Source organism: Hirundo rustica, chromosome 6 (assembly GCF_015227805.2).
Source record: "Hirundo rustica isolate bHirRus1 chromosome 6, bHirRus1.pri.v3, whole genome shotgun sequence".
Classification (NCBI taxonomy): domain Eukaryota; kingdom Metazoa; phylum Chordata; class Aves; order Passeriformes; family Hirundinidae; genus Hirundo; species Hirundo rustica.
In genome coordinates, this window is record NC_053455.1 from 27,470,996 (window position 1) to 27,486,354 (window position 15,359).

A 15,359-nucleotide genomic window follows, 5' to 3' on the forward strand; every position below is an offset into this window, starting at 1 on the left:
TTCTTTCGGACACGCTTCTTTGGAGATTTCATATCGGAGAGGAGTGAGGAATCGATAAGTCTGTGGTGTGGTCACTTCAGTATACAAAAAAAAAATACCAGCTTCACCTCAGGAACGGAAATTGAATAACTTTTCAGGATAGAGAGCAAGTGTTGGAGTTGCAATATATATTTCGTGCCACTAATGCTTGCTTTCAGTAATAGGATAATTTTACTAATTATTTTTGCAGATAAAAAAAAAATCATAGACTGTTATCGGTTTATGAACAGATTACGAAATCCACTGAATGTGAGGTATCCACACAGGAGCCACTATCTTTTTATTGGACAGAAATGTACATAATAAAAATGTAAAAAATGTTAGCGGACTTTATTGCTTCCAAAGAATTTTTTTGTGATTTTTGTACTGAGTGAATGTTTATGGCCTTGAAGTAGCATTCCATCAAATTGCAGTCTAGCAGCAGGTGACGTTAGCAAAGCATTTACTTTCAGATTTCAGAACCAGGAGGTATACCTGAGCCTGGGCAATTCTTTAGGAACTTCTTGGCGCTTTGCACTGTTTTTGTTACAACTATAATTAAGAAAGAATTAAAAACCCAAACCACCAAGGGAAACGACTGAAGAGGTTTTACTGTTTCTTCCACTTACTGCTAGTCTTACAATTTTAAACCTCGTGAAATGGCTGAATTTAAAATCTATGGTGGACATAGGTGGGTGTTTTTAGCAGAGAGCAATTGGATGTTTCTCCTGTTTTCTCTAGTGTCTTAGTGTTACAGCATTATGTTTAAAAATAAGTTGCTTCGTGCTATTCATTACCAGACAAAACCATCTTGAAATATTTGTTTTAGGTATGGGCTTGTTACTTTAAAACTCAGTGCTGCTGTACCCTAACATGAAGAGTAGTCCTGAGACTTGGAAAGTTGTGTCTGTCTGATAAAGTGCTTCTCTGAACTCACGTGGCCTTTAGACTCCCTGATGCACTCCAGCCAACTCTGCTGCTTTTTGTTTGTGGTTGTTATTTGTTGTCCATGGCCATAACATTTATTTTGCGTGTCTGCGGAGGTGCAGTAGCGGTTCTGACCCTGATTATGAATGTGTTGATTCATGTACATGTGCACATGTGGCACTGAGACAGCAGAGTTGCTGCACATTGCCTATGCACGAGGGGGGTTTTGATTGGGTTTTTTAATAACTTTGGAAACCCAGGGCAGAAGCGGGGGAGGACATTACCTTTGGATTTTAGGTCGCAGACTGTACAATGGTGAAGACTGATACAGGAATGTGCTGTGAATATTTTTTTGAATATAGATGTCTGTGGGGTTTTTTGTTGGTTCTGCAGCTTAAGTTGTGAACTCACAGCATATTCTGTGGCCAGTGAGACTAATGGTTTGGACTCCAAACAACGTTTTTGTCCATTGAAGCTAATGAGAATGTTAATCATGATGTTATGTACAAGTGTGAGGTTTTTGATGATTGAGGTCTCCTGGGTTGAAAGGAAAAGAGTAATTCTGTAGCATGTTAGTAGATAATTTATATGGAAGCCGGTGTAGGATGATTTAGCTGCAACTTTTCTGGTGCAGGTAATTTCATTCTTATTTCTTCATTCTTTCAAGATCTCAGTAAACTCTATGAACATTGCTTCTCAGTGCTGGCAATTGCACGTTCTTTATAACTTTGCTAACAGTGCTTTATAAAAAGTAGGTGGAAAACCAAATGACTTTGCAATGTATGTGATTTTATTTATGTGTTCTGAATTGAAGAATTTATTATTCTGAAGAAGGTATTTTCCTATCTGTGATATGAATTAATGGGCCTCCAGTGTGGTTTATCCACCTACCCCATTTCTTTACCTGTGTAGTTCGAGTGACTGGAGGAATTGGCACCCCTAATAGGAGTGCTCTTTGCTTGGGGGGGGGTGATGGTGAAGGGAGAGGGGATCTGCAGTAACAGTTTTATTCTTTCTGGGTTCTTGTAATGACTTTTTTATTATTATTATTATTATTTATTCTGCCTGTGGGACACATTTTTATAAGTAAAGCATGTTACTTCATTGGGCTGGGGTTTATGCTATGGTTGTAATGACTGACAGAGGGTCTCAAGCCTTTTGGATCTGAAGTCTTGTTCTGGTAGACTTAGATCTACATTTACATCAGACTCTGAATCTAAAATGTTTATAGTTTTATGCTATCTTTCCAACTCCTCAGGTGCATGCTGTTCTGCTTGTGTGTGGAAGTGAAGCAGCATAATCATGAGACTAGTATCAAGTACAGAAATGTCAAATATCAGGAGTGCAGTACTTGAAACAGTACACTTCTTTCCCTTCATTTGTAATACTGGCTGGTGCAGTGCCTTCTTAAGCGTTCACTGGTTGCCGTGTTGAAAATAAGCTGTCTGGCCTTGCATAGTGTCTTGTTCACTGCAAGTGTTGGACACAATCTGTTCACTATTTAGTGAACGAGAAGATTTTCACTGTAGCAATGTAACTTTGATCTGCCAATCTAATGACCTTGATGTTGGTCAATAATGACCAGCTGTTATGCTGAGATAAGTGCTTTTCTAAGACATGTATGCACTTTACAGGAGTTACGTCAAGTCCATATTGAATGTTATATATTTGTTAGAAATAACCATTTGTTGAAGGTGGTAAGGAGCTCCATAGTATCCCAAAAGAAAAAGAAACTTGGATGGGAAAAGAATGTAGAGATGCGCAGATACTCTTAAGGAAGATAAAATTGTGTCAAAAAAGGAGTATCATAGGAAAGCTTGTAACTTTGGGGTGAATATCAAGCAATCCACTTTCTTGTGGGGCTTGCAGGCAGCTAATGCTTGTCAAGAATAGAAGTCTCAATTGTGCAGTTTATTCAGGTTTTCTGGACTGAAAACCAGATTGAGTATTTCTGATGAAAACCAGATTGAATATTCTTTGATACTTCAAAATCACACATGAATATGCTGGGAGAGAATTGCCAGTAGATGCTACTTCCAAGTGCTTTAATAAATAGGAAGAGTAATTAAGGAACATAAGCACTCAGAACAAACTAGATCCAATTTTGGCTTAAACATACAACCTCTCAAGTAACTTAGGTGTGCAAAAAGATTGCTATGACTGTTAATACGTTCTCTGTCCTATAAAATTACATCTTTGGTGGCGCACAACTGAAGTTCCTAGTTCATCTTATTTTACAAATGCTTTTTTTCCCAAATATTCAGAGACATTATGGAACCATGTTTTCTAATATTCTTTATTTAGATGTTTAAAGATCCCAAAGCATCAAAACCCATAGGTTTCAGATTTTACTTGCATGCCTCCCCGCTTCCCTTTCTGCTGGGGATGATGGAGCAGACACATTGAAGGAATTTTATACAGGAAGTTCTTTAAAAAAAGAAATGTATCTTCAGATAACATATGTAAAAGTGTTGATATCGTGAACAAAAGGAGGCCATGTGTATATACAGTCATGCTATACTTCAGCATTTCCAAAGTGTAGCAAGAATCAATTGCTGAAATACTTATCTGTATGTTCCTGGTTTTAGTTTGTTGCAGGTTTGACGGGGGGATGTGGATAATGTTGGGAGTGTTTCTCTCTTATACTTGGAGGAACAATTAATTCTTTTCATAACAGACTTTGCCTTGCTTTTGACTTGCAAATAATTTGATGATAGATTGCAAGTGGAAGTGGTTATGATGGTTTTATAATGGTCATTAGTTTGTTGGCCACAGTCTGTGTCTCAGCAACTAGAGAGCATACATTAAAAATAAATATTTTTTAAAAGCCCTGGCTTTTCAGGAATTAGTGCAGGAGACTGTTGTAAATGCTCACATTTTCTTGGGTCGGAAGGTGTTTGGGTAAGTTCATGGAAGAAAATTTCCAGTGGGTGTCTAAATTCAAAGGTATTGTAGTTTTGATTTACAAGTTTTATGAGATTTGAGATGTTCTGTGAGGTGTATTCTTTTGGTTTTATGCTAGTCCTGTGGAACTGCCTGTTAGCCCATACGAGTGGCATACTGAGGTTGGTGGTCTATTGGTCTGACCAAGCAAGCTGTTCTTATATTCTCTTGACTAATGAGGTAGTTTTGAAATGGAGTCACATAACAGTTTGAGCTTGAAGGAACCTTAAAGTTCATGTAGTTCTAACTTCTCTGCCATGGGCAGGAAAATGCTTTGATTTGATTGTTTGATGATATATGTAGTGCTGTTTTGATGCTGTTTCAATATTGTTTTTCTTAAAAAACAAACCCTGATATCAGTCGGGGGCATTAATTGTGATATTGTATGTAACATTAAGGCAGGAAATTCAGATGCTGCTGTTGTGAAATGTACAGTGTTTTATTTTAACCACTTGATTGTTTATCAATTGCGTTCTAGATAGTTGAAGTTGGAAATACGATTAATTGATAAACTGCTATTTCATTGGATCTTACAGGTGAATCTCTGTATTTATTATGAAATTAGCTTAACTAAATCTAAATCAATCCTTAAAAAACCCCAAGGGATACTTCATCAACACTGACTGAAAAGGAAGTAGGTTGTAAAAACTTAGTCAGCATTCTTATTTGTGATAGCTGTAAATGCCACAAGGTGTGGATAGTGCATGCATCTGAACTGTCCAGCCTGTTTGTGCAAACTGTTCAGGTGCTTGCTGTATCACAGGGGCAGAAGTACGTCATGTTCCAAGTAACTAATTTTTATTCACATGATAAAATATTTGAATATTTACTACCTTTTTTTATAATGACAATTTTTTTCTATATAAAGTAGCATACATAAAATAAGTTAAAATCCAGAAGCTTCTGTTCATTAATCATTTTTCTGAGGTAATGGTGAAAACAGCTAGATATTTTATAGTTAACTCCCTTTTAAGTTTAAAGCACTGAATTGAGAGTTCTGTGAATTTTGGGTAGAGGGCAATTAGACATAATCAAGGATTTCCCTACTGTGGCTTCCATAGCTGTTTAGTCAACTGCATTAACAGGCACATCGCTTCTGGTAAAACTTCAGGTGCGTGCACCCTGAAGGTTGGAAGTCTGTTCTTCTGTGTGTCTGGGTAAATCTTGTCTTTCTTCATAGGCTTCAAGGCAAGACTTCCAAATTAAAGTGTGCAGAAATGCTTTCTCTCTGTGTATGGATGACCTCATTCTTCCGATTTTATTTTTGATTTAGATCTTTAACATTTCTGTAAAATTTTCTTGCAGTATTTGCCTCATGGAGGGAAAACAATAAAAGAGTGCAGGACATGGAGTTACATTAAGCTCCATGTGAAAACAGGAACAGGAAATACCTGGATAGCTATGAGGTTTATGTTATGGGATACTCGTCAGTGTAGTAGTTGTGTAACTTTTTCTGGAATATTGTTTCTAAATAATTCCCTTCTAGCAATGCTTGGTATAAAAATGGTTTTTACTGAGTAATAGTTGCTTTTTCATAAATTATTATTTGCAATAATAACGTTCTTACTTAGTCAGTGCACAGAACAGTCATTTTATAACAGTTACTCTGGTGGGTTTTTTTTTTTAGGCACAGTGTAGAAGTGTATGGCAGGTAAGTTATATAACATTTCCTGGTGAAGAATTACTTCTTTTTTTAAGCACTGGGCATGCATTTTACTTCTTCGTTTCATTGCAGTTATACCTGTGTATATTTAATAGCTCTTTGGGAAATCTCATTTCAGAGAATTTTTTGTGAGGGTTGAAGTATCTGTGGGTATAATTATTTATTTCATGCTGAAAGTAGGTTTTGAGGTAGTGGTGGGCGTTCTTCATCCTTCTTGTCATTTAAGAAATTAGGAGAAAGTGATAATGGATTTATTTTTCCTAACTGATGAACAGAGTGGCTGGGAAGTTGGATCCTCCAGTGATTTGATGTATCTTCAGGACAAATGTATGACTTGCCAGTGCTTTGTTTGCTTATCTGATGGTTCCTTCTTGTCACTCAGACTGTTCTTGAATTATCCTAAGCCATGCTCAGCAGGATACTTAGTTTAATGATATCTTCTGCCTTCATCAGTGCAACTCCAACAGGTATTAAGAGCCAATTATGAAGTCGGCTGTTCTTCAGGACCAGTTCTGAAGGTACAGCATAACTTTAAGCAGTCTGTAGGATTTTCTACACTATCATCTACCATATCCACCATAGTATCTTTATAAAAGTGTCTGATTATAGGTAGCCTGCAATTGGCAATTGAAGGTAAAAATACATTTTTATGATTCCGGAACAGATTCCACATAATCAGAGATGAAGTGCATTCCTAGGTTTATTTGAAGTTATTGTGCCTGCAAAAATCCTACATGTGTTGGCTATAACATTCTGAAAAAAGTGTGCTTCCCTGAATGCTGATTGAAATGATCCTGAAATAGAGAATGAACTTCAGTAAGTCCAGATGCCTGAAGGTCTGTCTCAGTTATATATATTTATATTTTTATATATATTTTAACTGGGTTGGTTGCTCTAAAATTTCTTCAGTTGTTCGTTCACCTTGTTTTCTTTTCGCTCAAAATAGGGTCAGTCTTTAACTGCTACCAAATTTGAGGTTGATGGTCCTATACTACTGCTCTCAGAAGAAAAAAAAACTGAGGAAAGTCCTTTGACTTTATGGCAGTGACCCCTATAAGAAGCTGCAGAATGCTTGACTCCAGTATTTAGCTTGAAACTCTGATGGTTTGCATTCTTTGAGGATGAGACCCTAGGGTGCTGGAACAGAATCCTGCAATACACCTTGAGACCCTGGGTAAAGAAAAGATCCTGCTTTGGCAAACAGAAGTCTCAGAAGAAAGTTTAAGCAGAGCATTTAAACAGGTTTACAAATTTTATAACACCTATTCTGTTTCATGTCTTCAGCAAGGTTAGTAAAGTTGTTTTGGTAGAAGGCAGGACTACTGTCTCTGTTAACTCCCTAGTGAAGTGGTGTGAGTTAGACAGTGCTGGTGATGTTCTGTGCCAGGAAGCCTGATTAACGTTTAGGAGGTGCAAAATACCTGCTCCTTGTCAACTTTCTGTCATGCCTCACTGAAAATACTACATTATACACTTCTATTTTAACTCTTACTCTTCCACAACTTTAATTCCATTAACTTGATTATATTCAATTTTGTTATTGTCAGTGTTGCCATTGCCTTAATGCAAGGCTCTGTACCCTCTGTAAGATTCTGTTCTTATATATGTAAGTATGGCTTCTTACATTCACTTTATTAGTTCTTGCTTTCTATGGTCCTTTGGAATTTGTCCTACTGACCTGCAGCTGATGAGCACTGAAGTGAGTGTTCATCACTGGAACAGCCTAGGTCAGTTCAGATCGCTGTGTTCACAGTCTGCTGTGGATTGTGCTTTTGTCTTTATTCCTGAATAACAAATAGGTATTCTGATTTTGGAGAGGAAGGATACATTCTTGCCACACTCAATTCCTCCCTTCCCTTTTGAACTCCATAGTGATCTTAAGAACTTGCAACATTATGAAGTGTACAACTCCACTCTTACTTATGTGCTCTGGTACTACAAATATTAATAATAGTAAAGAGGGTGAGCTTAATGTTCCAATTTCTGTTTAGTATTAAGTATCTAACCAAGCTCCAAATGTGGCACTTTGTCAGAAGCAGCTTCATGTTAATGCAATAATGTGCTAATGTAATGATGCTGACAGTAAAGATATTTTAAATTTTACTAAATTCAAGTACTTTCTTTCGGTATGTATATAATTAGTATTATTGGTTGTAGTTGTGACTTTACCAGAAAGAAATTTCTTTTACTAGCAATATGTATGCCCCAAAATGCCAAACTGTTTAAAAGACTGTGTTTGAATCTTTTTAGACAGTGATGGTCCAAGGTGTGTAACTACTTTTGGTTTTATTTCAAAGACGTTATTTGCAAGATTAATGCATTTAGGAGGAATGCAGAAAATAGAGATGATAATGACAAAATTAGCAGCTGCAACTGGGGATGAACTTGTGCTGAAATAGTCATGCTGAGTTGTTGTCTTCTACAACTTCTGTGAATTTCCAGCCAAAAGAAACTAATAAAACTCCTGAATGATCCTTGGCTTTATAAGTGCTATAAGGGAGTTATAAATAGAGAAATTGGTAAGTGATTTCTGTCTTGTGATCTGTGCAGAACTGGCAGAATCAACATTGCAATATAATGTCCCATTGTTTAGTAACAGTCTTGAAAAGAATGCTGAAAATTTGACATAAAATCGGTTTGAGGTGTGAAAGTAACAACCTGAAGACTGATCCATTTAGAATTCAGTCTTCTTGCTAAATCAGAAAGCAGTCTGAGAGGTAGCCTTATTAGGTGCCTTACTGGGTTTTAGACTTACTCAGGGTTTTTTTAATTTACAGTAGAAGATTGTTTCATGTAAGGGGTATGACACAGCAGACTGGAACATTACCTTAAAAAATGAAATCCCAGTGAGAGCGTGTAAATAGTGTGATAGATATATGTGTGAAGCTGGGTAACTCCTTTTTGTTGTTGTTTCTTGTTTTCTTTGTGTGGATATTTTTTGGGGTGTTTTTGTTTTGTTTTGATCTTTTGGGGTTTTTTTTGGGAGTTTGTTTTTTTTTTTTTTTTTTTTTTTTTTTTTGTTTTGTTTTGTTTTGTTTTGTTTTGTTTTGTTTTGGTACAACAGCCAGAGGAATAATTAGGCAACAAGTGTAAAACATGCTGAAATAATTTTTGTACAATGAAAATTTATGAATGCTTTTTGCATGGAGACACAGAAGAAATCGAAATGGATTCACAAGAAGCTATCTATTACTCTGTAGTCTAATCTACTGGTATCAAGTTGGTATGGTCTTCCCATGCTTTTTCTTAAAGTATCAGATGTGAATGAAAAACTGGACCCTTGGAAGTGAGGGAACCAAGGGATTTCTTGGTTTTCAGTAAGGGATGCTTAAGAATGGCTGTGTTAAATGAGAAGGAAGTGAGTGCTATCTCTACTGTAATAGTTGGAATGTAGTCAAGATAGGTAGTGTCTACAAAGACAGGCAATGACCTTTTTGTTTAATAAGTAAAGCAGAGACCTCAACAGGTTATCGATATCAAGTATCAAAGTACAAGTAGTTGGATAGTTTGTTGCTGGATTGCTGAATACGCCTGTCCAGGGCTGGAAGCTGTTCTTGAAAAATTAAAGATAGAAGAAAATGTACAAGAACCCTTGCAGTTGTAAATTCTAACACTCAACAATTGCAAAGTAATCCTGACCTTTCTTGAAGAATCTTCCTTACAGGTGTTCTGGTTCCATTGTACTTCAGTCTGGTTTTTGCAATCAGTTTGTAAGTTGTGACCACATGCATTATGTGAAAATTGCAGACCTATCTTGAGCACTCTTATTAGCTGCATTTCAGAATTATAGCAAGAAGATAAAGGCATATTCAACAGTTTCTTTTGAATCTCTGATTATTGTTGCATGCTTGAATATGAGAATTTGGATCTGGACAGACAACTGCTTGGGAGACTTCAAAGTTAAGTGAAATTTCTTTAGGCATTATTTTAGCATTACTTTATGTAGAACATGTCATTAATGACAAGTGATGATGCTAAATTATTTCAGAATACATGCTGCACTGTGGTGTGATGGTCGGGAGTATTTCTCAAATGTTTGAAACACTATGTAATCTGTGGTCACAGGGTATTTTGCCATTGGTTGTCGAAACTGGTGACTTGACTCATACTTGTCCACAAGCTTGTCTGTGTCTGTTTTCATTAGTTTTTCTGCAGAGAAGGTACTGGTCACAAGCTTTTCATCTATTAAGCAGTTCATACTGGAATAATGTACAAAATGTTTTAAAATAGAAAATTTACATAGGAAATGCTGTATACAGTCTTGACAGAGGGAATACTTAGAGTTGATAGCTGATATTTTTGGCAAGAATCAGCCTTTTTCATTGGCGTTGGAACTGTGTTGTGGGTTTTTTCCAGCACAGACATTTGGAAAATACCATGACTTAATGGATTTTAAAAGTGCAAACCTGCAGTAATTTCTTACCAAATGACAGTCCAGTAAGAATTTCTTTTCATCTGTGAGAAAAATACTAATTTTTGGCTGACATCTGGAGACATGCCAATTGACTGGAAGCTGACTTTACATCCCAGTTTTCAAGAAGGATGACCCTGGTCACAACAGGCCTGTCAGTTTCTCTTCAGTGACTGGTAAAATCATGGAGAACATTATTCTGGGAGACACTGAAAAATACCTGATAGACGACGCAGTCACTGGTCACTGCCAGCATGATTTCATGAGAGGAAGGTTCTGCTTATCAAACCTGATTTCCTTCCATGACCATGTAACCCACCTTGCTGATCAAGGGCAGCCAGTTGATGTAATCCTTTTGGATTTCAGTTAAGTTTTTGATACTGTCTCTCATAGGATCTTTCTGAACAAATTGTCCAGCACACAGCTGGATAAACATATCATGTGATGGGTGATCACCTAACATCTTGTATAAACTTTTTTTCTGTAAAAGGCATATGAACACTTTTATTGTTATTTTATTTATTAGGAAAACTGGTGTGAAACAAATTAAAATTCCATAGATAATCTGTTAAGAAAATAGATTTAGGATTATTAATTTTACTTTGTGACTCGAACTTCAGTCTGAATTGTAAAGAGAAGGAGTTAGTGTTTGTTTGCAGAGCTTCCTTAAATTACTTTTAGGAGCATGACTACCTTGTAGTTTTTGGAGCTCGCTTTCAAACGTGTTTCATGGATTACTCAACCTGCTCAAGAAATGCAGTTGAAATATGGTGTTCAGAAACTTAATAGAATAGTAAGTGTTTATAAATAGTAAGAATTACTTTTGTTGCTTATGTTTTACTGGGTTGTTTGATTATCTTGCATGATGGCATTCGATATTTGAAGGGAATTACTGTAATTCCTCAGTAGAATTATATTGATGTTGGTGAAGAAAACTTGGAGATAAAAATGAGTAAGCATTTTTGGAAGTCAAAATGAGCATTTGTGTCTCCTTACTGTCTCCAAGCATTCCTGTTAACTGTCAGTTGAATAAAGAAATAATGCCTGCTTAATGGCCTTCAGATTATTTTAAATGGGTTGATTAAATAAATAGTTAATAAAATTTGCTGGATCTTGAATCTGATTGATGTCTGATGTGGGGAGAAGGAGAGCTGGTATATAGGGACGGTGATTGATATTCTGACATTGTGGCATGGAGCGTTTTGGTAGTTCTTTTACAGTCTGTTGATGATAATGATTATTTTCACTTTTCCTGACATTAATGTTATTATAGAGTGTTGCAGAGTAGAATGTGCTTTCAGGAAGATAAAAGTTCTTCTGCACATTGCTAGGCAGGAGCTTACTTTGCTGAAGGACTGTCTCTGGGAATGAAATTGAAAAGGAAGACTAGTTTATAAATTAAACTATGCTCATTGTTTGGTAAGTTTTTAACTAAACAAAATTATAGAAGCCTGTTCTTGTATGAAGAACAGTACTAAAATAGTGGTCAATGAATGATAAACCCCCAAGGCATTTGCATCTATTACTCAAAATAAAGGTTTTATAGTTTCCAGTTTTTAGACTTGAACATTTTAGTCCTTGAGGAGAATGCTACCAGAGTGTGAATCCATTGTTTTTAGTGCCTTCAACTTCTCTTGGACATGTAGTCTCTCTTTTTTTCCCCTCACATCCACTGGCTTCTCTGTACTGGATACCAGTTTTTAGACAGAGAGTTGGTTTACTTGTTTACAAACCATGATGTCTAGAGGGTGGTTAGACTTTAAAAACACAATTTATGAATTGTACGAGTTTTGGTACTATACTGTTCTAAATAGCATTTTGGTTAAGAGAGTGACTATAAAAATCCTAGGAAAAAAGTGATTCAGTGAAAAAATCTAAGGAAGAGTGACAGAATGAAGGCAGTCATATGCCGAATGTAAGTTGTAACTTAGGGGTTTGACCCTAATGCAGAAGAGGATGGAATTGACGGATGGATTTTCTCCAAGATGGTCAGGGAAGCTGATTAAACTTGACAGTGCTTGGCCCTGTAGTGAAGAGGCCAACCTTGGAATGTGACTGATGTGGTGGGAGTTGGAAAGAGGAAGGACAGGTTAAGGGAAGGAGAAAGTTTTGCAAGCCTGGTCTTTTCCCATACCCACTGCAGGACGGATGGGGACTTCAGGATGAGTAAATTCTCTTATATGTCAGCTGTGTCATTAACCTCTTTAGAGCTAGCTGGGTTTCTTGTTTCTTCTACTCTCATCCAAAAGTTACTCCAGTATGTTACTTTTCTAGTGGTTAGGATTTGCTTTTAACAAATCATCAGAAGCAGATTGCTTGAGTCTGAAAAAAATATAAATTGGGGAGCGAGAAATGATCATCAGCTCAAATGGAAAAGATCTGTAAAAATATGACTTTTGGGGAAATATGTTAGATTTCCTGCTCTAAGTGTAGTAGTTAACTATCCCTGTATTTGACTGACTGGTCATAAGGTTGTGCAGAAAATTACCCTCTTTGTTTGCAAATATTGGAATGTACTCTGGTATTCAACAACTGCTAGTTGTGAAAATCCTTTCTTTTCCCCCACATATTTAACCTGAGCTTATTTTTATGAAGCGAAGATCTTCTGTTAATATATGAGGTGCTGTTTCTATATTTTTTTGTCTCCCAATTATTTTTTATTCTACAGTGTGTTTAAAAGTAATGTGTTTTTGAAACGCCTGTGATCCTGATGTTACCATTGACATCTATCGTACTGTGCAACGTACTAGAGAGAGAATTTCAAGACTTTAATTTACAAAATAAAGATCTATTTTAAACTTTTTATGTATATTTATTTATAATAGTCACGGTTTCTTTTTTTTTTGTTCTCAGTTGATAGTTTAAGGATTAATCACATTCATAAAAATATAAACAATATTCTGTAAGAAGTTCGGTAAGAATGCACAAAATCTCATGCTTTTAGTTGTTCTGAATGAGTTGAAATTTCAAGCTGTATTTGTTGAAGATGGAAGGTGAAGGCATCTCTTATGTTCAGTTTCCTTTTTGTGAATGGGAACTGGAATATTGATAGCTGCACAGGTGTGTTCACTCTTAAATGGCTGCTAGGAGTCAAATCTTCCACCTCCCCAGTATTTTTTCATTTTCCAAAACTGTTCTACTTCACCTTCAGCATAATGAACATCTAAAACTCAAGATTACATTAGTATTATCGTGTGTTCCTGTTGTTTCCAGGTTTGTGACATGGCCTAGTAGGGTAAGCATACATCTGATGTGTGTGCAGAGCAGTTGCAGTGCATTGCACTTCTTTCAAAATGACTGCAGGCCTTTCCTGCCTTCCTTCAAGAAGTCTGAATGGACTTCAGAAAAACAAACACAAGCAGTGCATAGCTGGCATTACTTTATGTATCGTTCAGTTTTTTAAAAACAAATTTATTGAGACTAAGAGTTAACCATGTTTAAGACTGAAATGGAAAGAAAGTATTTTCTGAGTGTGGTCCTGTATCAGTAAACTCATTAGAATTTGATTGTTTGACTTGTACAGGAAAGTGTTACTGTTTCAACAGTGGAAGAGAAGGGCTTAATCAGTCATCCATGCTTTACCATCCAGGTTTCTTTCACGCCTATTTTTCCCTTTCAATATGTTTCACTAGGTTTGAGATCCTGAACAAGTATTTTAAATACTGCACATCAGAACTTATAAATAAAATAAGACTATCAAATCCTATATGGATATCCTAACTATTATATAACCTTTAGTCTACATATGCAATTTTACCTTCCCAAAATGCTGTAATAATTTCCCTCTTTTTTCCTCAATGGCTAAAAGAAATACGTTTGATCATTGTGAAGTTTGTCAGGTTTTTCTGGGCAGTTAAAGCAATAAAGTGCAATTTTAATGTGAATGCTGCCATGGTTGGTACTATATGAAGTAAGGGGAATAATTCTGAAGTTTTAGGAGTTTCTTTCAAAATAAGGGGGGCAGGAAATCCTCAGTTTCTTCCCCAGAAACTTTTTCTTTAAATTTTGATATTTGAGTTTCCAAATGACACACATTTTTAAAATAATTTAAAGTTAGGTGTAAGTAATTTAATAAACTACTTTAAGTCTTCTGTTACACTTTCATCAAACAGTATAACTGCATACTAGGGATGTTGAGTATCAGTGAAATAAGTGATTTTAATTATTCCTATAATTTAAGGGGAAGTTTCTTGTTTTTGAAATCTTACAGGTTTGGTGAAAGACTATTGACTGTTTTGAGTATGGTCAGGCTTCCTATTTAAAAGATAAAACACCTTTCAACTACAAAATGCATGAATGTCTGAAATGTAACATGCAATTAAAACAATATTAAGTTTACAAAATGTAGAATATTACATATTAGAATTTTTATTTGTTCCTTTCTTTATGTACATTCTGTAGTTTTTAAACCCCAGACAATTCTTTGTCCTGGGATCCATACTGTTCAAGTAGCTATTCAGTAAATCTTTTTATCCTTGAATTCTATCTTGCCTAGTTTCAGGCATTATTTAATGCATCCTTGCACAAATACAAAGTGTGTGTCACTCTAACTACTTCTCAAAGCTCCCTGAATTCACATTCATAATAAAGCTGAGCAAGTTGGTGTGGTGGTACTTCTAATTGCAGCTGAGGGCCAAGGTGTAGAGGGAGCCCAGTGTTATTTAAATGTCAATTTTGTAGAAACATAGTGGATATCAAGCCTTCAGAAAATACTGAAAATAAAAAATTTACATGCTGGTAGAAGAGAAGGAACCTGTCCTGAAAATGAAAGCCTTGGTTAGGCTTTGAAGAATCAGAAGTACAGTCCTAGCCTGTGTTGAAAACTGCTCTAGCATAATCTGTGCACAACTAAATCCAACTGGATTTTTTTTAGCCATGAGTGGCCATATTTTTACTTACAGAACTATTACATGCTTTATAAAAAATGTTTTTCTCACCCTTAAGAAATGTTCTTGCTAATACATTTTACAAAATGCATTTTGATTGAATTTTCAATTCAGAAGAGTTAAGACTTGTATTTGACTTTCTTTAGTGTGTCTCTCATGTTTTCTAAACCCTTGAGCCCTAGACATGCAGGTTATGATATCATGGTCAGTTTAGGCTGATCTAAGACAATGTTGTCACTGAAGGAGGTTGTTACTAAAGTATCCTGTTTGCATCCCTTGTGCCAGCCTGAATTACTCCCGTGGCTTTACAGGCAGAGTAGGATCAGGAAACTGATGTAATTCAGAACCAAGTGAAAAATAAATAGAATGATTTTTTCTGTAGACTCGATGTCAACACAAGCAGCTAAGCCAGCGCAGTAGAAGGAGCAGAAATAGCAGGAGGAGGAGGGTCGCTCCTCTTGGTATCAGCCCTGGGCACTTACAAATTAGTTTAAGACACTGGAAGGAATTC

General features: G+C 36.1%; 1 protein-coding gene across 5 annotated transcripts in view; it reads left to right on the plus strand.

Moving 5' to 3' along the window:
- Positions 1-15,359, plus strand: part of STRN3 (striatin 3) — a 62,251-nt gene that overhangs the window by 1,009 nt on the left and 45,883 nt on the right. The window lies entirely within an intron of this gene.